This window comes from Mercenaria mercenaria, chromosome 3, assembly GCF_021730395.1.
Source record: "Mercenaria mercenaria strain notata chromosome 3, MADL_Memer_1, whole genome shotgun sequence".
NCBI lineage: Eukaryota > Metazoa > Mollusca > Bivalvia > Venerida > Veneridae > Mercenaria > Mercenaria mercenaria.
In genome coordinates, this window is record NC_069363.1 from 7,008,975 (window position 1) to 7,034,365 (window position 25,391).

General features: G+C 34.0%; 1 protein-coding gene and 1 non-coding gene across 3 annotated transcripts in view; one reads left to right on the plus strand and one right to left on the minus strand.

The window, feature by feature from the left end:
- LOC123525470 (glutamate receptor ionotropic, NMDA 3A-like) overlaps window positions 1–25,391 on the plus strand; it is a 293,441-nt gene that overhangs the window by 54,834 nt on the left and 213,216 nt on the right. The window lies entirely within an intron of this gene.
- On the minus strand, window positions 15,247–15,318 carry Trnat-agu (transfer RNA threonine (anticodon AGU)). Its single transcript has one exon. It is a non-coding gene; the product is annotated as a tRNA-Thr (tRNA).

A 25,391-nucleotide genomic window follows, 5' to 3' on the forward strand; every position in this document is an offset into this window, starting at 1 on the left:
TTCCGCTTCGCTGCACAAAATGGTCGCCAGAGCTAAGGTAAGAAAAATCTTGTCCGGCTTTCACAGGTCGAACTGCTGGCTGGATTTCGACGAAACTTCACAGGAGTGATCAGTGCCAAGCTCAGTTGTGCATATCGCTGGTACGTTCCGCTTCGCTGCACAAAATAGCCACCAGAACTAAAAATAGAAAAATCTTATCTGGCTATCGCAGGTCAAACTGCTGGACAGATTTCCTCTTCCATCCTTAGAATACATAGGGGGGAGACATGTTTTTGTGACAAAAACACCTTCTTGTTGCAAATGTAATTTGCTGAATGTCGTTACAATTCTTATTACACAATTTAAATTTAAGGTATTTGGCAACAGTTACTTTGACTAGATTTGTGAAACGTTTATTTTTATAGTGCAATTTGCGTTATTAAAAATATACTATAGCCTACTATTATATACATGTATGACGGGAGTTTTTATTTTTTTAAAGCTTACACGTGGGCAAGTGAACAACAGCTCATTACAGAACTACTTACATTAAAAGCCCACCTAATGGAAGGCAAAAAAGGGTGTCACAAATGGTCTCTAAATAAATATAATTTGTTCAATGAACTAAAATGTTGTCTCTTATTACAAGTGGTCTCTTAATAGAAGTGGTCTCTCGAACAAGTCTGTCTTTACATATTTATTTCAAGAGATCTCAAGATTTATTCCATTGGTCTTTTTTATTTGTCAAATAAGCACAGTGTTTTAGTGTACAAAATATAATGAATATTTATTTTTTAACCATTAGACTCTTTAGCTGCCAATTAACGTATAGAGAGTATGTTATACGTTGAGTCCTTCGTGGCTGGCCAACGGAAACCAGCAATAATACAATCTGCAAAAAGATCGTTTGGAAGCATAGAACGCAACTAAGCAATTTAACAACATACTTGGACTGAATGAGAGAATGAAATGTGCAACACCCCCATGCCCACCACCACCGACTTAAGCGGAATTATATTATAGTCATAATTGAACTTCAAAAGTAGCCAGTAACGACGTATAGTTTGTATTATAAGATTCTTTCACTGGTTATAGGTGCAGATGGGAATTTCCGGCCTCGAGGGTAACTGTTTAGGCGGTAACGAGGTTCCTACCGAGTTACCGCCTAAACAGTTACCCGAGGGCCGGATATTCCCAGCTGCACCTATAACCAGTGACAGAATCTTTTTCTTGCATACCGATATCAAGATATAATAATAAAAATAAAATCAGTCGAACGGCTTTCTTTTTAGAACTATTTCTTATAGCAGCGCATGTGAACAAAGCGCGAGAAAGCAACGTACGTAAACAGGAAAGACGTCATGACGTTTCAAAGACAAATAACAATGTTTAGTTCCGGTTTTGTTTAATCAGTTGCAGCGTAACGTTATGAATTTTTGATAAAATAACGTATTTTGAAGCGAGAAATATTCTATCAGGAACAAAGAGGAACTGTCAAGGTACTGGATTTTTAATCCGTTTTTCGAAATGAAATATAAATAACTACATAAATCTTCTACATATATTTAGTTCGTAATACGTCATTTAAAGCACGAGAGTCATCTTACACCCCGGGGTGTAAGATGGATTTTTCCAGCACCGGTAAAATTACCGGAAATCCCCGTCTGGTATGCAAGAACATTTTATGTGTCTCTTCTACGTCTGTACTAATCTTAAAATATTACCATGTAAATTATATCATATTTACATTATACCAGATTTATATAGCGCCCTTTTCATGATAAACACGTTCAGAGGCGCTTTACATAGCGCAAAGACGACAGCCACTCAGGGCACCAAATTCATCTTCTACTCTTACAGACACAGAGCGATCTGACCAGAGCGTTTCTGTTGTTGTTTCTGCAAGTTCTCGTACTTGAACGTTTTAGTCTTTTACCTAGATGTTTTAGATGTTTTGGTGACGTCATTTTATGTGAGGGTAATGACGACTGCCCTGGCAGAAAATTTACTTTATATTTCTTAGAGACATTACCTTAATATTATAAATATATACCGGTATTCCCTATGTTGATGTGATCATTTTGCAAACAGTTTAGTAATTTTATTTGCAGTTACTGATGTTTTTTTTGCATTCAACACGTCGAAATCTCGACTCGGCCGTTAGCGTTGCTATTCCTCTAGATTTGTACTGTATAACTTTTTTTTACGTTTTAATAATAACAGTTGCGAGTGGATCCGTTACTGGTTAAATGAGTACCAGTTATACTAAATTGCACATAAAGGGGCCAGAGTTGTAGAGACAGTCTTCGTATTCATTGAACAACCCTGGTATTTTTATCAGAGAAGAAATCATTTCTAAATGATTCTTTTGGTTCAGTGTTATAAAGTAAAAGTAATTTCTCCATTCTTCAAAGCGACAGAAGCAATGGGGTTTTTATAAAGAATTCAGTAAATCAACGTTTGGGTAATATATTATCCGGCATATTGTCAGTTGGTGTAAATTAATTCTATAAAACCGCACTTTTATGAACTTTTATTATTTCAAATTCTCCTATAAATCCCTGGCAAATGTAAAAATACACGATCTTACAGAGACTGTGACAATAAGCGAATGACCAATGTATGAACAGATTACAAAATGAAAATAAAGAAGTTAAAACAAAACATAATCAAAAGCAGAAGGAAATATACATTAGTGTATGTGTATTGGCAGACTTGATGGTACCAAAATGTTTATTTCTTTCAGTCAATTTTCAAAACAAAATCCTTCAAACGTCAGAGCAACACTGACACAAAATACAAAACATGTTTCTATATTGTATTGTGTTTTGCGTAATGTAATATAATAATTGAGCCGCGCCATGAGAAAACCAACATAGTGCGTTTGCGACCAGCATGGATCCAGACCAGCCTGCGCATTCGCGCAGTCTGGTCAGGATCCATGCTGTTCGCTAACAGTTTCTCTGATTGCAATAGGCTTTGAAAGCGAACAGCATAGATCCATGCTGATGGCAAATGCACTATGTTGTTTTTCTCATGGCGCGGCTCATATTATCAGTATCCTCACGCATACTGTTTTATCAATATAATATCTGTAAAACAATTTATAATATAATTACTAATAATAACAATGATTATACTTATCAATTATTTTCATCAGCAACAACATTATTATCATTATTATCCCCTGCATATTAAGATTTCGTGTTATATAAATTACTGATTTTAGATGAGAAATATTTTATAGCACTATTCTGAAGACACTTACTTCTTTTTTTTTTGTCTACAGCAAAATAGATGTTGTGTCGAATTATCAGGCAATATCAGTTTTCGTTCAATTTTATTTTCGATTCAATACTGAAATCATTGTAAACTAACTATTTGATTTATATCTTAATCTGATATTCTTACACACAACGTTCTTCCTAGAAATGCCATAGTTTAAAGTGTAATAAAGCTGCAGTATCCGAGAATCAAAAACAGCGTTATTGTGGAACAATGGCAACAATTTAATATTTATTTGATCACAGCACAACATTTTATTTACATGTAATATACAATGCATATGCGAAAAGTAGAAGTAATAACTAGGTAACTAAAGATTATTCTGTGAGTTCCAATGGTTTTATAATCCACTTATGTTGCTACATTTTTCCTGTTGTATGACGATATTCATAAGGTCATGACATAATAACGACGTGACGTCACACATAAGTTAAATGTCATATCAGTGGAACAATTAATGAATATTTTTTTATTATCTTATAATTCTATGCAAGTTGATTGATACTAGTTTATAAATAATCTTCTATATTTCGTTTTGCTTCGCTATCCAGTCAGAACGTGAATTGTAACAACCAATGGACAGAATGCTAAAATGTAGTTAAACAATAAGGCCTATGTTCTTTTTATTTTATTACTACGCAATTATGATTCCTGTCCATGTCTTAATAATACTATATTTTATATTTTTGCAACAGTGTGACAGTATTTCATTAAATTCGCACTGATATTTAAAGGGGCCTCTGTAGCGGAGTGGTTAAGGTCACTGACTTTGAATCACTTGCCCCTCATCGTTGTAGATTCGAGCCATGCTTTTTCATGTGTAGAGGCCATCTAGCTAGCTTACAGAAAGTTTGTGGTTCTATCCATGATACAATAGGGGACACCTGGGGTCTTCCTCCACCATCAAAAGCTGGAAAATCGCCAAATGACCTATAATTGTGTCGGTGTGACATCAGCGTGACACACACAAAAAGTACTGACATTTAAACCGAGTAAATTAAAAGAGAATGTTAGAACAAACGTTTGTATAAAAAACTCTGAAACAAGTACACTCTCTTTTTATTTCTGTATACATTTGGCCAGCTGTTTTCTATACATTAATTGTTTCTAAGGCATAACAGTCTTAGACGATGTGATGAACGACATGACTAATACAATGAATATTGTATGTGCACCATAAAAGAAACAAGTTCTAATAGAGCCGTAATCTTATTTTAAATTTTTTTAAAGGCACTTATGCAAAATGCAAGGTCTTGCATCTGCTAATTGAATTTCACCAAATGCAAGGTCTTGCAAGTGCAAATTGAATTTTACCAAAGCATAGACACCACCATTCCTAGTACGGAAATAGAATGTTGATGCGCAGAAGTAAATTAACATAGAAATAAAACACAGTTTGTTTGCTGAAAACGATCAGTTAATTCAAAACATATTTTTTATTTTGCATAACGGGCTTACAAATACAGAAAAAAACATTGTTATTGAAAGATACATAATCGTTTTTATATCAGCCATACCAGACTCGTCAATGGCCAAAATGTTCTCAACAGTGGCTTTAGTGTTTGTAATAATATAACCAGTTCATACTGTTATTTCTGTCTTATTAGTGATAACGAGCCCGAGTATTGTTTCAATTGAGATCATTCGCCAGAAGCTAATAAGGCGGACCTGGCGGCGAGCATTTCGTCTATTTGCTTTGAAGACAGAACGTCATTCGAATGTGCAAAATTGTTTATCACTTTAAACTCATACAAGAGAGGCTTCTAGTTAGTTGAAAAAAAAAAAAACGATTGTATTGTTTTGACAGATAAACATTGTAAAGAAATTGGAAAATCTTGTCATTAATATTCCTAAAGCAAGTAAGAAAACACGGCGAATTGGAAGACATCAGCTCTCCGGAAATTTACAAAGTATGGTATTCACTGTAAAAAAAGATGATGACAATAGAAGTGGAGTTTTTAAAGTAAAAGTTTCTTGAGAATATTTTGCTTATATAGAATTCCGTCCAAGCCTAAGTGATGTGAGATGTGTTGCACATGTCATTACTTCCCATAACAGATTCAGTCTTTAGTCTGTTGTTATAAGGATCTTCCTACAGATCTAAATAGATGTCACAAAGTCTTAAAGTGCCCTGTAGCGACTTTAAAATGTCTACCCGTACTTGGGTTAAGAGATGCAATATCTTCTGGTCCTTTGGGATTATTGAGTACGTTCAGTTTTACCAGAACAGAATTTCGATTAAACCAATGCTAGGGACGTGAAGGATGTTGCACATTTAATAAATTCACGTTGCGTTCTATTCTGTGATTCTAAATATTGCTTATCAAATTAAGAAATGGCATGTTTCATACATGAGAACTTCGTACTGTAAATATCATTGTTTGAATGAGGCTGTTATATACATTCTTTTCAAAATTTACTTTTTACACTTCTATTAGTCGTACGCGAAAATATCATTTGCTTGCCATTAATCAACCATTCATATTTGGTCTGAGCACACTCGATTAGAGTTGATTGAAAGTTTAGATCTGTTTAGATGTGATTATAGTTCATTATCATACTAAAAAGATGTTTGACCTAGAAATAGACAATTGATCAAGATAAACCAAGCAGTGTCAATTTTGTACATACTTTTTACTTTTTTGAGACTCATTAAAACATTTGTGGAAACAGAATTATCCGATATATCCCTGAGTTCTCATGATGCATTAGAAATAATGAAAACGTAAGTTGGATGGCTGCATTTTAACTACCGTCCATGAACAGGCTCAATCAAACCGAGCCTGCAACATTTTCGTTTTTGTTGTATTGAGCGACCTTTGGAGTTTCCACTTTTTCTATTTTGTCATACCAATGAAATAGTTTAAAACAGACATGACAAAAGGGAAACAATAATACAGTCGTATGATTTTAACAATTGTTTTCATTTTGTAAACAAATTGATATGACTGAGGCCACTCACATAAATGCGGTCAGTTGTTAACAAATTAACCAGTGCTACAGTTTTATCACTTATTTTCTGTGATTGACATAATCAACGGACGAATTGACTTAGACACATAGGCTCCACTTGTGACATTTGTGTTTCGATCACAGAGACCTAAAATGTTATTTCCACGTAAGAATTTTCAAAGCTGAAATCGATGTACATGAGTCGTAATACTAGTATACAGAACTTTTGAAAAAAAACTATTGTCTCAGCAAAATAAAGTAATAACAGAGCATATTTGAAGATAATGAAAATGAAAGTATAAGAAAGGGAATCAAATTATGCTTTAGATTTGCAACAAAGGATATATTTTCGTAATAAAATATTTTGCTATTCATTGATAATTCAGAACACTTGGTGAATATGACCATTTCATGCAGCTATGCAAGGAAAATGACAAACTTTCGTTCATGTACTTACCTGTAGCTCATCCTTTGCAGTACTGAACCAGCACTGCGGCTCATCTGTATTCTTTTGGCAAATAGCATTGATTCGTCTTTATACGAATATGTAATTGTTTATTTAATGGGAACCAATTCTTACTCGGTAAGCTAAACTCTTACAATAGTGATAGAATATGCAAGTGTATAAACTAAAACTAAAACATACAAAAGTACTAAAATAGAGTCAATTACTGATGTAAGATAGTCAGGACAGAAGCAAGCATAACTTTGCATTGCCAAGTTATTGGACAAAAATCAGCTCTATCCGTCCATTACGTAAAGGATTCAGAAGTAAAACATTATAGTAGAGTGCTTATCGAATCACGTATTTATTACCTGTAAACCATCGAACAAGTACTACTATGTTTATACCGCAGTAGCACTTTGAAGTAATGCTTTTAGACTGATCTAATGAATTGTTTCATTTCATGTGATAATGTTAAAATGATTTCTTCAGTTCTTCAAAGCGACAAAAACTTAATCTTTGTCAAGGGAGTTTTCAGTTGGACTCAGTATAACGACTATGAAGCAGAATATACCCCAGATTACCATCAGCTGGTGTTTAATTCATTAACAAAACTGCACCATTGTGAACATAAATTGTTTAAAATTCTCCTGAAATTCCGCGATAAATTTGAAAAGACAAGGATGCTACTGGGAAAAGTACAGCAAACGCGTTACCAGCATTTACCTAGCCTTAAAAGGATCGCATTAAATTTAAAATGTGTATAAAAAACGAAAAGAACATGTCTTAAACAAATGAAAATGTAGCAAAAATATTCTTATATCCTGTTTATAGCTCTTTTCTTGAACAAAACTGACACGAAATTCAAAGTAAGTTCTGCACTTTTGTTTTTCGAAAAGTGTAATATACTGTCATTATGTTTTTCATTGTTATAGTTTTAATCAAAATGAAATTAATAATATAAAATAAGACAATAGAAATAATAATTGGAGTGATACCATAACCATTATCAGCAGCGGCAACAACAGTTGAAACAGAAGCAAAACAACATAACCGTGAGTAGCAGACCCAAACAGCAAGTAACAAGAGAAATCAGTGAAAATTGATCTTGTCCGAAGAAGTTATATTATCTAAAAGATAAAATGATCTTAAATGGAAAGTGTATAAGTAACAATCAGGCAACTAAAAGTTTTTCTATTAATGCATTTAGATTTTCCCAATGATTCTCATTCTTGAGTTTCATGATTCCGACCTTGGACTTTCTGTTTTTCTTGTTGTTTTTTTTTTTTTGTTAACAAAAATTTTAGAGTTCTACAATAAGCGTCATTTACAGCGCTTCGGTTATGTCAGTATGTCAGAACGTTTCTCTGTTAATCATTCTCAGGCGTTTTTACAAAGGATTATTCATGCAGTTTTCTTTAAGACATCACCCGTCAGGCATACAAAATTTGATTAATGTTTGATAATCATTCACAAACGCTTTTTTCGGCGTGTCGTATTAAGCACGATTTTATGACCTCGTATGACCCTATGCCGCCTGAATAATGTACCAATCGGATTGCTTGGTAAGGTATTCTCGGTATTTTCAGCCATAATGAGAGATTTTGTAAGAGTGGCGCTGATTGGAGGAAAGGCTGAAAATGCTTCATTCCGAGTCATGTGTGACACTTAGTGAAATGACAACGCGTTCGTCATCTATAACCTCTATAAGTACAGCATCATCGGGTTGTATGCGTACCTCTTGAACAGGTGTGCGTAACCAAATATTTCATCTGCTCATCCGGACATATTTCTGTTTTGTTAAGTTTTCTTGTTAAGTTATATCTGTTTTGTTAAGTTTCCTTTCCTTAAGTTTTGTTTTTACAAATAGGTTATTTGTTTTATACAGTCATTAACTCTTACCCTGCATTACAGCAACAATATCTAACCAGTGTAAATCATTACTAACCTGCAACAACATGTCCGATATTGTTAAATTTTAGACTCTAAATTTTAAATTAATCTTTTCGGTGAAAACAGTACTGTACATATTCTGAATGATAGACAAATTTGATAATAAGCTGAAGTAGGGTAAGGGTTCATGTTGCTTCCGACAATTCCAGAAATAAAGTATAGAACGTATTTCAATATTGTTTGCTTCCTGTTACCATCTTTTAAGCACCAAAGGCTCAAAGTGAGCTTTTGTGATTGTTTGGTGTCCGTCGTGTGTCCCTCCACAATTTCTAAACACAGTCTTCTTCAGAACTACTGTCCTCATTTATACAAAACTTCACAGAGGCCCCTTTCAACATTGCCAAAATATTTAAAAATACAGGTTTCTGCCCATATATAACTTGTGCTTCAGTTACATCACGCCGACCATCTTTTTATGCCCCCGAAGGGAGGCATATAGTTTTTGAACCGTATGTCAGTCTGTCGGTCTGTCCGCAATTTCCGTGTCCGGTCCATATTTTTGTCATCAATGCATGGATTTTCAAATAACTTGGCAAGAGTGTGTACCACAGTAAGACGACGTGTCGCGCGCAAGACCCAGGTCCGTAGCTCAAAGGTCAAGGTCACACTTAGACGTTAAAGGTCATTTTTCATGATAGTGCATTGATGGGCGTGTCCGGTCCATATCTTTGTCATCAATGGATGGATTTTCAAATAACTTAGCATGAATGTGTACCACAGAAAGACGACGTGTCGCGTGCAAGACCCAGGTCCGTAGCTTAAAGGTCAAGGTTACATTTAGTCGTTAAAAGTCTTTTTTCATGAAAGTGCATTGATGGGCGTGTCTGGTCCATATCTTTGTCATTCATGCATGGATTTTAAAATTATTGGGCATGAATGTGTACCACAGTAAGACGACGTGTCGCGCGCAAGACCCAGGTCCGTAGCTCAAAGGTCAAGGTCACACTTAGACGTTAAAGGTCATATTTCATGATAGTGCATTGATGGGCATGTCCGGTCCATATCTTTGTCATTCATGCATGGATTTTAAAATAACTACGCATGAATGTGTGGCACAGTAAGACGACGTGTCACGCGCAAGACCCAGGTCCGTAGGTCAAAGGTCCTAAACTCTAACATCGGCCATAACTATTCATTCAAAGTGCCATCGGGGTCATGTGTCATCCTATGGAAACAGCTCTTGTTTAAAAATATTTCTTGTTCACAGGTTTATTCATTTTACTTGAAGGTGTCACTCGCCAGGCATACATAATTTGATTCATGCTACATTCTTATTCAGAATCAATACATTTTACTAACCTCTAAAGTAACAGCCTTGCTAAATGAACACTTAACAATGAGGTTGTGACGAAATAAGCGTCATCGTGGCGTTTTTAGTTTGTTGTTCATTTTTGTTAACACACGAATTGTTACTTTGCAGCTACATTCATGAAAAAACAATTCTCATAAATGTTGTAGAAAACATATTTACATCACATCTGGTCGTAAGAAAACACAAGTTAGCACAAAACCTGGTTGTTAGTGAAAATAAATATTTGAAAAGGCAGAGCTACATAGGTGTCTGTTATTATACCAAGATATCATTTGTTTTAATTTGCGATAATATTGCTCGATATGCATAACGCAGTTTGCCAGTAACTGATAATATAAATTTGTCAAAAGAGGTAGGCAGTTCTAGTAGAATCAGTACATTTTACCGGCCAAGGTGAGACATTGGAATCAGTTCTTCATACATAAATTATTTCGTCATATTGGACATTTGCACAATGGCTATGGAACTTTCGCACCTAATTAACGAGTATTGCATTTTACTACTGGATATGCATTTACTATGTTCGAGGATATTCATAAATGCATGATTAGCGTAGTGTATAACTTTTGAGCACCGTAACATCAAGACGGAGCCGTAACCATGCTGCAAAGAAACTAATTGCAAATGCAAGGTCTTGCATCTGCAAATTAAATTTCGCTAAAACATGCACATCATATCTATTTCGGATGCTGCTGCACCAATTCCATTAACATTGTGGTAACACATTCTGAATTGTAAACATACAAACGTTAAAAAAGGGTTGCAATAGTATTACTGCGTGCAATATTCTGTATAAGCCATTGACTTTTTACGTAACAGGTGTATGTAATTTACAAAGAAAGCACATACTCCTATTTATATCAGGCATTCCTGAGTCACCAAGGACAAATTGTTAACAAAAGCGGGGATAGAGTTGCTAGTGATACTAAAAATGACTCGTCCTATGATATAACTTGTTTACTATCAAATGATGAAATACCATTTTCTTTGCGAGAAAATTTGTTTACTAAAAGCAACATTGTTTTCAAGGATTTTTAAAAGTATGTTTAGATTAAGGTGAATTATCATCAAAAATGGATGAAATTATGATTTTCAATATCACCCTCTACTGGTATATTAATGAAGTTACCCTTGCTGGGGAGAACACGCCGATCAAGATGCCACATTAAGGGACCGTTTGTGTTGTCAAAGAAATAATATGTTGTATAAAGAGACCACTTATGTAAGGATACCAGGTTTTGCCGGGTTGCCCCAAATATAAATTGTTTACAAATTGTTCTGTAGATTTCTTGACGATAAATAGTTATAATGATAAGATCATGATTTCGATACTGAATTGGATGCCGTCTCCAGCTCGAATTATCAATTATCGACTGTGAAGTTTAAATTACTAACATTTGCAGCAAAACATGTACCAATAATTAATAATGTAGTGTCAATTCATTTTAGAATCCACTCTTTTCTACCTCAACTACAAGCTGATGTATCATTTACTTGACTTACAGGAACTAGTAATTTGGTAATAACATACTAACAAATGGTGTAAAGAAAGTTCGTTCCTGTTAAGCAAACAGCTATATTATTTTACTGAGAAATAAAATACATTAAGAATGACCCGTGCTATTTATTGAAAAACTACCTATAATCATATTTTGGGTTTTACTGCTAAATGCGTTAAAAAGAATTCGGTGCAAAATTACCGTTATTCAATTATTTTTGGAGGAATTGTTATTTTTCACAAAAGTTTATAGGGGTAGGCAACTTGTAGACTTAAAAGCACACATATATTGCGATATTTTTAGAACTTATTTGTTTGTAGTATTGTACAAATAATAATACAAGATCGGACATAAAATGTTGGAGTTGAGATCAATTAAAGAAGATATGTTTATTTTCAAAAGTTGAAAAATTTTGAACTTAGTATATAGAATAAATTGTATTTCTCCGATAGGAAAATAGGAAATTAACAAAATTTCTGTAACAGCATGAAGATAACATATCAAAATTTAATATTACTGAAAAACTTTACTTGTGTCACATTCCATTTTTTTGCTATGCGGATTTACTTTTCCGTCAGTGGAAATATACAATTTGATACGACCGATATCTTCATTTTATTCAACTTTACAAACTGATGTATTAGTATGGTTTATTAGTTTATTCGAGTCTCTTCCATTTACATTTACATAAATATACATATAAAAACCAGTAAAACTACATGTAAATGGCCGTTCATATAAATGAATTATAAGAGACTATACAAATATCATATCACATTTTAACTATACAACAATAGCACTGGCAGAGTATCTTAATACGTTGCAACGTCAAGCAACCCCCAATGACACCCGACCACACAGTACAGCGACTATCGATGAAAGCGCACAGCAACTGTTTTTGCTATGCCCTTCCATCAACAGAAGCATAACCCCATGGCAACACACCTCAAAACCCCGTCCCACGTTGCAACACTATAAGATCAGTGATCTTACATTATTAAAAGTCAGGCAAGCTGTGTTAATCCTACCATTGGTTTCATGGTTAAAAACTGCCATAAAAAGGTACAGTACATTAAAACACTGAGTTGAAAAAAAAAAAAAAAAAAAAAAAAAAAAAAAAAAAAAGACGAAGACTATTGCCATATTAAGAAACGTCTTAAGACTTTTATCATTTTAGACCAGGCCTAAAATGAACTGATTAGCACAGCCTGCATGCACTCTTATAAAACAAATTATTAAGTAAGACAGTATTGCATTACTAATATCTACTAAATTATGTAAAATCTATACCATTATTTTAAAAGAAAAACTATGTTATTTACACACGTTTGAGATTTATGGGGAGCAGAATATCCTTTTTGCAGTTCATCTTGTATAATGTGTGATTATTTTTTTTTTGTACTAAATATGTTTGTTATTATACATGAACTTCTACTGTTTATACATATAAACACTTAAAACACAATATCTAAATTGTGGCTCATTTACACATAAAAAAATTTCGTCTCTGTAAAATTGAAAAGCAGGTTTTGGCACTAATTCTTATCAAAGATTTATTTGTAAAAAGTGCAACAAGTTTTTCTTCATAATGTAGGGCTTGAAAACCTGGAACTACTTCATTCGCTTTTTCAAACATAATCAATCTTAAGTCTTCATATAGTGAACATTCTAGAATAACATGTCTCTCATCTTCTAAAATCTGACAAAATGGGCACAAGCGCTGATCTACAGATAAACCTTCATATCTTCCGGTCTCAAGTCTGATTGGTGCCACACCACATCTAAATTTACAAAAGGCTGAACGATGTTTTAAAGGCAAAAGAATAGTACAATATTTCTCCACCCCATACACTTGTTTAAAGGTACAATATGTTCTAAGCTTATTACCTCCCCTTCGCGAGGGGCCAGTGACAGAATTGATTTTCAACAACCACTCATTTTTAAACTGGTCTAACAAACACTGCTCAACTGACTTAACAAGTAACCCTTTAGGTAAAGGCCTGCCAATATCAGTATACGTTTCAAGACCAATATCTATCAATTGCTTTCTAACAATAAAGTACCAATTTTTAATTCTATCAGTTCTGGAGCTCGCCCAGAGTGCTATCCGTTTATTCAGTCTAGAACTATTTGTACAAGATATTCGAGCCCAATAATTAGCAATTACTTTCCATTGTCGTACATATGGAGGTGACCAACAGTATGTCAAGAGACATTTAAGAGATATCAAGATATTAATTACCGCGACAAATAATAGACAGTTATTTTTTGAACATCTTTCCGTCTTCTATTTCGTTTATTGAAGTAAGCTATAAATTGTCTGTTTGGTGGCCGGCCAACGGAAATTAGCGGTGTAATAAACATTGTGCATCATCCTCTCAGGAAAGTAATATAATAGTTTGACTGACGTAAGCGCACATTCAACCTATTTTTGGGTGACTTTAAATCTTATATTTTAATTAGTACCAGTATTTATTCATATAATACAGGATAGAGAGAAACATTGTCGTCTTTTTTAATGTTGTTAAGCAAAGACTTGTTCTAGATATCTGAATTCCATACTTTTTAAGGGTTTCTTTATAGTAGTTTAACATTCATTTCCGTTTTAAAAAGTAAAATATATATTTTGTACTCTTGTATGTTCAAAATACCGGTAATAGTGCAGATATATATGAAAGGGTATTATTATGTACTTTTCTTTCAATTTTAAAATCACCTTTAAAGTAGAAAAAAGATATAATTCTACATTTATATTTATTTATTTTGTTGGGTTTAACGTCGCAGCGACACAATTTTAGGTCATATGGCGACTTTCCAGCTTTTAATGGTGGAGGAAGACCCCAGGTGCCCCTACGTGCATAATTTCATCACGAGCGGGCACCTGAGTAGAACCACCGACCTTCTACATTTATAGATGCTATGTGACATATATCTAATTTTGCTACATATTATATGATGCGATACATGTCGGTTGAACCATTAGTCCAATCAAACTTTTCACTTCCATGGAACTGACAACAATCTACCGTTTTAATCATCCACATGCAAATGAGATATACTGTATTTCACAGATGTTATTTACCAAATAAATAGGATGTCAGTATTACTTTATGTCCCATAGAAGTAAAAGGTGGATTACTTTTCTGTGAATTATAAGTGCATTGTTACTGTGATGGCTCGTCCCCAGCCATACGATCTGACAAGTTTATGTTATGTCTAAATTATTGTTTGTTTGCTGCTGCATGATACTTCTGACATTTACCTCTTTTGTCTGAACGAAATTCAATTCAGTTGAATTGACAATACCCTCAGATAACTAACTAGTTTTCTATTAAATCGTCATAGAGATTATGGCCGCACGACAGGATCGAATTCCAAGTCTCTGTCTCTTAAATTTAAAAGAAATTTGATTTCGCATCTGCAATGAATAGTTTAACCGCTTGTGTATACCAAAATTCATATACATATATATAGCTAATCACAGCTAATCACAGCCATAATACACCAGCAGTTACGGCAAAGCGCCTAGCAGTACAGACGAGCGTGCACATTCCACAGTAAGTCCACTAACCCAGTAATTTCCCAGTTATTTATATACACACCTCAATTGTACTACATATTCGTACTGGTTCAACATTTGCATATATACTCAAATCTGTGTTATCATGTCTGACAAATCAGCAGGGATATTTTAGTCGTTTTAACAGACTGGGACCAGAGAAGCTATATTTTCTCTCTCTGAAAGTTTAATAACTGGATCTCAAAGATACACTGAAATGATAGAGATAGTTGAACGGATGTCACAGGGTGAGAAAAATGTGCAGCCAGACCGGGACTCGAACCCGGGGCCTCGGAATACTGTTCCGATGCTCTACTGACTGAGCTACCCGGCTGCCTACACACTTTCTCCCCGTTTTTATATTCAAGTTCTATACCGTGACATATTTCCCCACCATTTTGAAATTCGTCCTCGAATTTCAGCGGGTACTTTATATATAAGCAATTACAGGCGTCGGAGACTAACCAGTGTAATGTCGTCACGGTCCCATGTTGGGCGCCAAATGACACAGGGTGAGAAAAATGTACAGCCAGACCGGGACTCGAACCCGGGGCCTCGGAATACCGTTCCGATGCTCTATCGACTGAGCTACCCGGCTGCCTACACACTTTCTCCCCGTTTTTATACTCAAGTTCTATACCGTGACAGGGATATAATTAAATTCAGAACAGTTGACTTTCCTATACGTGAGATCCGCGAGGATACATGTTCGCTTTATAAATTATTATGTAAGTAGAGAGAATTTATGCGAACTAATCACTACCACAATACACCAGATGAGTGACAGCAAAGCGCCTAGCAGTACAAACGAGCAAGTCCACTAACCCAACAAGGTTAGTTTCCATGCTGCCTTATATACACCCGAATTGTACTATACATTCGTTCTGATTTAATATTTGCATTTAAACTCAAATCTCCGTTATTATGTCTCACAAATCAGCAGTGACATTTTAGTCTTTTTATCTGATTGGGACCAGAAAAGCTATATTTTCTCTCTTTGAAAATTTTGAAATGAAAACGTTAGCCTTGGCTGGTATAACATTTTAAAACTTGTAATTTAATGCTCGACGATTTGTTGTAGTTTCTGAATACCGTGATAATGTAGACAGACATAGTGCTGCATGGACAGAAACATTCAAACAGTAACTATTAGCATACTCACTTCTCATTCTGATCCATGCTGTACATAACGCTTTAAAAGAACCAAAAACGCGTATTACAATAAAGGCTTTATTTAGTAAGAAGCATGTATAACAGTATTATTACCAATATTACCTATATTAGTATAATTATTTAAATATTACTATCTGCGTTGATATTATTTGATATAGAGTATTGAACAGCTTATCGGTTATTGTTTAAAAATATTTGCCCGTAATCCGAATGAATAATGGCAAATGGCTCCGACTATTGATCGACCGAAAAACCAAAAGTGTCGAATTGATAATATGATATTAGAAAAAAATAAAGTTTTTTTTTTCTCAAGTTTTGACTGAAGCCTAGCAAACATGTGTCAATATCACGAACTCTTGTCATTTAGTTAGATATGTTTGTAGTCTATAAGCACCATCACTGTTAACAATATGTATCTTGTTTAGTCATCCCTTACGAATGTGTGCATAAATTTTGACTACGAGATATTACAAGTAATCGAAACAAGACGTCATTTCTTGCGATTTAAGTTACTGCCAGTGTTGATTTCGTTTAATCAAATGGAACTATTGAAGACTGTTGTTCAAAATCAATATGATATTCTTAGTCAAGCCTCATATCTGATAATGGTTTTGTGCACTGCTGAATCTTAGCATTTCAAGTTAAAATAAAAACAATAGAAAATTGTTGAAATACAGACCCGACAGTCTAGAACGCAAAATTCTTGCTTTTTTAAAACTCATTTCTGTCTTACTAAAAGGTCAGACTTTCTATAAAATTACCATTTAATCCTCCAAATTGTCTAACTGCAGTTAGTGTCATGTTACACTCGATTTTCCTCTGTAATAGTTTTAGCTGTTAAACGAATCATCCGTCCTTGTCTATCAAACAGCGTCAGTTTTATTCCATCAGTTCATTTGTCTCATTAAAAAACCAAGGACATCAGTACAACAGGGACTGCCACATTCACAGAACGCAGCCGCCCATACAACACTCCAAATGGAAATATGTAAGTGCAATTGTCAATCTGACTAAAGTACTTGATCTTCTAAACGAAGATCTGAGAACGACCCATTCACATTCGTCTTCTGCATATTTTGGATTTCCAGTATTGCTATTTTTATTTTATCCAATCAGACGACTTGTTCGAATGTCAAAGAGTAAGAAAAATGTGCAGTCATTCTAGGGCTCGAACCCGGGACCCCTCGCTTACAAAGCTAAAGCAAGTGGCCTACCGACTGAGCTAGCCGGCTATCAGATACATTACGACATAAGAATTGTAAATATCAAAAGTCAAGGCTACAGGTAGATTTGCAAGATGTTGTAAGTTAGGCTCTGATTGGCTAGCGAAAGGGTCGTCAGAACGAGGCTATGAATAGGTCGTTCTCAGAACCTATGCGTAGCGTAATAGGAGATGTACGTCAGTCAGATTGGTGCAATTGTATACACGCACACAGTTACTGAGCACACTTATATAGCAACACAAACGAACTTATTAATAACAAAGAAGTGACAAACTTACACAAAACATACAGGAACACAGTAGGGCACCGCCTTGGACCAGTCAGGGGCAAAACAGCTTTTACCGCTCGTCAATAGCAATGTGATATCAGCTAAAAATCACAAAAAAGCAAAGAAAGAAAAATGAAAACATAATACAAAACGAATATAATAATACATGTATGACGTTACCCATAATTATGTCTCGTCCTGAATTATAATCTTGTTGCTTTATGTGTTACGGCAATAGCTTCAAAGACAACCGGATCAGTTTTTTAAGGTTATAATGATAATGTCCACATGATAAAAATGATACGTTAATACGTAAAGTCTCAGCTGATTTACTAGTAAACGTTTATTTCTACGTCATTTCGAAAAGTTAATAAGTGTAAAACATTACATAGCAAGTGCATCATTACAGCAGCAATGCTGGATGGAGCCGTTCGTAATCCGTCTTAAAATACAAGCTATTATTTTTGCAAATTGAATTTCACACAAGCGTGTAGAAAACTTCCTGTTTGAGAAATAAATGTTGTGATGCACAAAATTATTTCAATAATTTCTGACTTGCAATAGATTGGAATTGGATTATTACCACTACGTCATTTAATGCCATGTTGAAGTAGAAATCAATTTTAGTTTGATACAGAAAGAAACCATGTTTATACTTTCGTTTATGCATTTATATTAAATAAATAACCTATTTGCTTTAAAAATGATTTAAAAAGTAATATATGTTTTCTAAACACGGCTTTTTACACTAATTAGCATGTATGAGTCACACACTTTACAGTTGAAATGGATAATGACAAGTACTAAGAATAAAGCTTATATGTCGGCAGATTTAAAGAAATCTATACGAATTAAAACGTCACAAGAACAGAACATGTTTAAAAGGACATATCAGTTATAATACAGATAAAAATTTAAAAGTTGAATTCATGGAAGCACTGGTCGAACCAAACGTTGTCAGATCTATACACCTCAATGCATTGTAATGATCATGTTAATAACTATTTTATTGTAAACAACTTGAATTGATAGATATTAAAATAGTTTATATTACCATGATATTAGAGCTATATAGACTTCTTATGAGGTAAAAAGCTAATAAAAAGCCATTATGAGTTCTGTTTACTACTAACATTATATTGTGTCTGTCTCAAAACAAGAAATATGAAACTGAAGTCAAAGGCGAGAGCTTTCAAGCACATATTGTATATAATCAAAATTGATTCACATACCAAAATATAGCCGATACCTGTAATATAACAGAGTAGAATTTATTTCGAGAGGGTATTCAGAAAGCATTGTATTAAACAGTTATCAACATATATTAGATAATAGATACATTGAGAAATACAACAGATATATAACTTGTGGTAAGTACTATAAGTGTGAACGAATTCTAGGCGAACGGTTTCATAATCTCTGTCATATATATATAGTTGATGCCTGAAAACCTGTCTCTGTGAAACAACCACTGTAAAACACACAGTTTAGGCAACAAGACAGACGCCATCCGTCGCTGTAAAGAAATGTGGGTAAATAATGTTATTGCCTTTTTGTTTATGATAATTAAAAAGTATTTGACCATTTTATGGTAGTACAGGAAGGCAAGTAACAATAGTTTGACCATAATGATAATACAGTGAATGTTGATACATAAAATTGGTAGGTAAACGGATGCAGATTAAATGTACAAGAAGTAAACACAACCAAGCAAAGTAAATAATAAACTGACTCTGTTTGATGGAGATGTAAAAAATGCATCACACCCTAACCCAGTCCTGGATGGAACTTTATCATACAGAAATATTTAATCATTATCATTCTTGAACACATGTCAATTGATTAATTGCCAATTTCTTCACAACACCCATCCACCGATACACACAATTATTTAAAAGTTATCGTGTTCTCAATGCTTTTGACCTATCAGTTATCGTTAGGAATATTTAAAACTTACATTGGAATCACGTTTATATCAGTGTTCTCAATGCCTTGGCCTATCAGTTATCGTTAGGAACATTTAAAACTTACATTGGAATCACGATATTGTTCATGTGATTATTTATATCACTTGGCCTATCAGTTATCGTTAGGAACAGTTAAAACTTACATTGAAATCACGATATTATTCTTGTGATTATTTGCACGTCCTACGGGGTATGCAATTCTGTAACATTGTCTGGGAAAAAAATGTATGTTATCTTTTACGAGTATCGTTCATTGATGTAAATTGAACTCTTGTCCCATTGCCTTTTTCCACAAGCGCGCAGAAAGTACTTGTCGCTAGTTAAGACGGCTTGACATTGATTAAGTAAAAATATGAGATATCTTCGAACATTTGATGATAAAAAAAACATAATAGGTTATTCGCAATTAACAGTATTTGATATTTATTCAAATAAATAATGTTTATTTTTAAAAAGTTTTGGTTATTAATCTGGTACGAGTAATATGTAGATTTAGAAACCACTACATTTTACGTCGTGATTAAATGTACTGGTCTCCAGATCGTACGACAATAAAAATGAGATATTTTAGATATCAGAAAAGTATTACTATATTTCTTAAGAAGGCTTTGAAACTTAGTTACTGACAGATTATATGTTATGGAAACACGTAAGAATTAGTTGTTTTTACTGATTTTACCATTTACAATTGAAAAGCGTTTTAACGGGGTACTGGAGGTAAACTGCCTTAATTATAAAGCTTCGTATTTAACGACCGAAAAGTGCCGTACTTTTGTGTTCGACTCCCGACCTGGACATGTTTTTTTTCTTGATTTGGCATTTTAAGATAGTTTAAAAACAAGCATTCATTTTCTTATATTCATAACATGACCAAAATTCAGTTTTAAAGAAAGATTGTTGTAGCCAAATCAGGAGGTCAGTGCCTTTAAATCCTAGTTTCTGCATTTTACTTAAATATGATATTCCTTTAATTTCATGCGTAAAAAATGATAATATAGTCAAGATAGGGCGATACCACGTGATGCATCTTGCATTTATCGCTGATTTGCGACAAGAATCGTGGCATCTTGACGCCAAATATGCGCCATTCGTATGCTTACTAATAAGAACTGAATTTTCTTCAAACACTGCGCAACCAGCATTGGTTCACAACTATCTAATCATAATTCTTACCTGTTTTAAATGCAGAGCGCTGTAAAAAAACTAATAGGTTAGTACTTGCACTTGTAAGGAGTAACAGGTAGAAAACAAATGGCGTCAAGATGACGATAACTTGGTAAGCTTTGTAAAACCTTGACTCTATACACGAACTAAATTAATTTTGAACAAATTGTCCAAGTTAAAACATACATGCAATGTGCAGTACATGTAGAACCGACATGCATTTTGAACGTATGAAATTTCTGCAATCCGTTGGAAAGAGATTTAAGTTTAAAGAAAAATTTAGTAATATCCCTATAATTCATTATATTTTGTGTTTTTGTCTAATTTCTCCCAGAAATTAGTTTAAAGTTCTCTGGGTTTTGTTTATTTTCAAATTATTTCATGGTCTATATATTTATTTATTGATTTGTGTCTGCATTCGTTTATATATTTGTCTATTTCTTGTGCTTTCTTATCGCAATTTTATCGATAGTGCAAAATATTGAGAGACAAATTTCCTATCGCTACTCACAACTTCTTTGATTCTAAACGCACGTTAGATAAGAAATTTTACTCAAAACAATTATACTCTTCTCCCTAATAATGTTTGATATTGAAAACTGCAATTTCGACTGAAACAAAGCAATGCACCCATACAAACATGCATGATCTTGTAACAGTTTGTAAAAGCTCGTACAATTTCCACATTAATGTTTCTTTCTTCAGATGTCCTGAAAGGCATCAACTCATTTTTCCTGCTACATACATGTATTCTATAACTCATCTCAACAATCTTCATGTAAATCAAACCATCGTTAAATGAACTGCTTAGTACAAGACATTTCATTTAAGTTGAAGCATTTTCAACGTGATGTCTCAAATAAAGAAATTCCCTCTTTCCCTGTTTCGCTGCAAGGTTGGACCTTCGCATCATCCTGTTTCTCTAGCATGTTAAATCTCAAAAGCTCCGTATTTCCATGCCACGCATGACTTCAAATCGCCCTGTTTTTTCATATCAAAAGCTCCCTATTTCCTTGACATGTCGGACAACAGAAGCTCTCTGCTTCTCTGCAATGCTGGATCTCGGGCGCCCCGAAGTTCCATCCGCGTCAAACTTCAGGAATTTCCTATTTCCCTGCCATGTCGGACCAAAGAATTTTACTATTTCACAGTCGTGTGAAACATAAGAAGCTCAGCGGTAACGTTTTAACAAAATATTTCTAGCTGTTGAAATATTTTTATTCTTATCTTACCTGAAACCGATTTTTTTGTCAAATTCTCGAGCACCTTGTTGTACTGCAATGTTCGTTTATATTGGATGTGTTTGACAGCTAAAGTCAAAATGCAGTCGGTATGTAGACATAATCAGTCCGTTAACAATAGTTACTATGTCTTGAAACTTGCGAAATGAAATTCCCAAAAGAATTTATATCCTCTCTGAAGAATTCATACAGAAAGTCTCACTTCTGTAGACGAAAAATTATATGAAGTGTCATTCAGAAGTCCCTTACGCGACGATGAAATAAAATCAGCCACTTGCATATGAAATAAGGAGTAACATGGATCAAGGATAAAGTAATCATTTATTTGTTAACTGTCAAATGAGTTTTGTTAAAATGTGATTATTTATGAGAAATACCTGATTATTTTCGAAATCAGAAATATCAAATTACTTTTGAAAGAACAGAATTAACTCGTAAATCTACAGCAGAAGTGTCTGCTATGTTTCTAAAATGGACTTCCCTATCATTCAATTCGGGCAGTACCATTTATAATTCGAATGGGTGTTCTTTGAAATTTTACTGACTGAATAGCGAACAGTGCATGTCAAGATCAGCCTCCACTGGTCGCAAATGCGGAATCATTTGCCGTCAGTAGGCTTAAGGTAAAGATAATGGACTGGCAATTTCTGTTTGATTACGTATTGGCTGCTGCGATTTTCAGTTTTCTCCTGCTACTAGTATAAAAAGCCACACGCTCGTATGAGCTACAAATACAGTCAAGAGATTTCAAAATAACAAACAAGAAAAAGTGATGACGTGGAATAGGCAGACTGTATTTAAGGGTCTACTACCAAACATGTTGTTATTATTACGGTGTGTGTACAAAAATAACACAAGATTAGTAACGATATATTCAATCCTATATTATTATGTGATTTAAGTTTGAGAAAACAGTTTCATTATGTGTGTTCACCTTGTTTTCTCCAAAGGAATGACAAAATACTAAGAATCAAGAGGTCATGGGTTCGATCCCAAGACAGAAGACTGATGTCAAACGTGTTTCACCTCTGATTCATGTAGAGAAGATGCAGAAACAAGGTTGGACTGGTGAAACATCAGGAATCAATATTAGATGTCAAACTGACTGTTATACTATACTTATAACTACAATATGCTATTAAGGCTAACGATTATAATTTGCAATATTGACAATATAAATATCATGTTATTTGAGAATATAAATATACAATTATACAAGCATTACGCTGTAACATAGAGGTTGTTTCCCTTAATCAAGATTTTGCACAGCAAATGAATTGGTTCCCTAAACAACTGTTCCATGATTAATAACTGGCTACACAATCGAGTCATAGAAAATGTCATTAAAGTTTATGTTATTTGGTGTGAAATCCTGACTTGTACATAAATAAAACAGACTTGATCTGTGTCAAATCCTCCTTTTCAGCAGTATGTCATTCAAATGAGAAAATGTGTCCGAATTGATTTTCAACAGTCTTTTTGTTATAGGAAAACACGAATATATGATTAGGGTTCAAATACAAACTATGTTACGTTTGACATAAATACCTTTTTCCAAATTTAAGATACAATACATTTACAAGTTAAAAGAATACAAAGTTTCTAAACGAATTCAGTACCTAACAGTGCATAAAATATTTCTTTGACAAACAAACTGACATGCGCAGACTTAACTGTAAGCATATTATTTGTATAAAGGCTTTGTCTCAAAGATTGTTAAATGCTGAAATACAGTGAGCAATTGATGCGTTTACAGTGGAAAAATGTGGATTTATCTGGTCTTATAACTTTTTTTTCAATCTAGACTTTGTAGGTTTAAAGTAGACTAGCAAGTACTTAGACCAAGATTGTACAGACACATTGAAACCTGTGGTGTTTGCATTGTGTTGTAATTGTACAATAAAATCCCAATGACAATAAGAATGTAGGAAAAACGGATAATGCTTTTTCCTTATTAATGCAGGCCTTACAAATTCCCGCCGAATGTTCCAAATATAAAGATACTGAAAGTTGATTGAATATCTACATCTGAATACAGCTCATCTAAATACAGGGCTCTCCGCCGGTAATCAATAAGCGTTAATAGAATGGTCACATCTGGAAATGACTGAACTTGTCTAATTATACCGGACATGACCATCGTTTGCACAGACTTCAATCAGTGAAGAACAGTTGAATTCAAAGCGTCTAGATTTACATTCAACAAACTAGACTCTGTTAGGTCAAGACAATTTCGTGTTTAATTATGTCTCGATAGGAAAATAATATATAAACTCTTAATACTTTTCTGTTGAAAGCATACGAATACACTTTTCTTTCTACGACAACAACAACATTGATTTTTGACGGCACGTCTAACAAAGAACGAAAAAAAAAAACACAAAAAAACAACAAGAGGATTTGTCGAAAAAGTGATATTATCTACTTACTGTTTTAGAATGAAATTATCTACATAACACAAAGCAGTTTTTCATTTGATAATTATACTGTTATGAATAAACTATTGATATAGTGTATGGTAAGTGTAGGTGTTCTTTGATACATTCGGAAACTGTTGATACTGTTCCGGTTTTATTTCTTTATACCAATATAGATATAACGTCCATTTTCTACTTCATCGATAAAAGATATAACATTCTTTTTCTCAACATCAATATAAATATTATATTAGTTCATCGATATAAATATTACGTACATCGATAGAAAAATAACGTCGGCAAAACTGTACATCGACATTTACTATTACGTCCATTTTAGACTAGAGCGATATAAACATTACGTCCATGTTTCACGAATTTTGAAAATGTCGATTTCCTGTCATTGTTGATTTCTATTAAACGCGCGAAATTGTGGAAAAGTAATTGCGCAAATTCAATTATAAGTTTATTTCACTAACACTCTTCTAGGAAGTTTCGAAGTTCGTAGCCTTTGAAATACATTAGAGGCAAGACAAGGTTTTGCATGAAGAAAGAAAAAGCAAACAACTGATGTTACTGGCACCAAGACAATGCGTATTATAAACTACAACAGAAAGTATTTGGTTCGATTAAATATATCAATCATGCATAATGGTGTACTTGGACAAAATGTCAATTAACAGAAGCATAGAACTTAACTAAACAGATAGATAGATTTTTTCATGGAAGATTTTGAAATGGAAGCACTTCCCATGTCCATAGCTTCAGTTTAAGCGGATGTCTTCCATTTGGATACACTAAATCGACTCCAAAATCAAAACGGACACTGAGCGCAGGTAGAGTTTCCTAAAGAAAACCATTTGCCATGATTACTATTTTTTTGCCAGTCTACCTGATAATGTTTTGTCAGTTTTAATAGCTTTATAGTCAGTATCAGATTCGGTGTTAAACTTT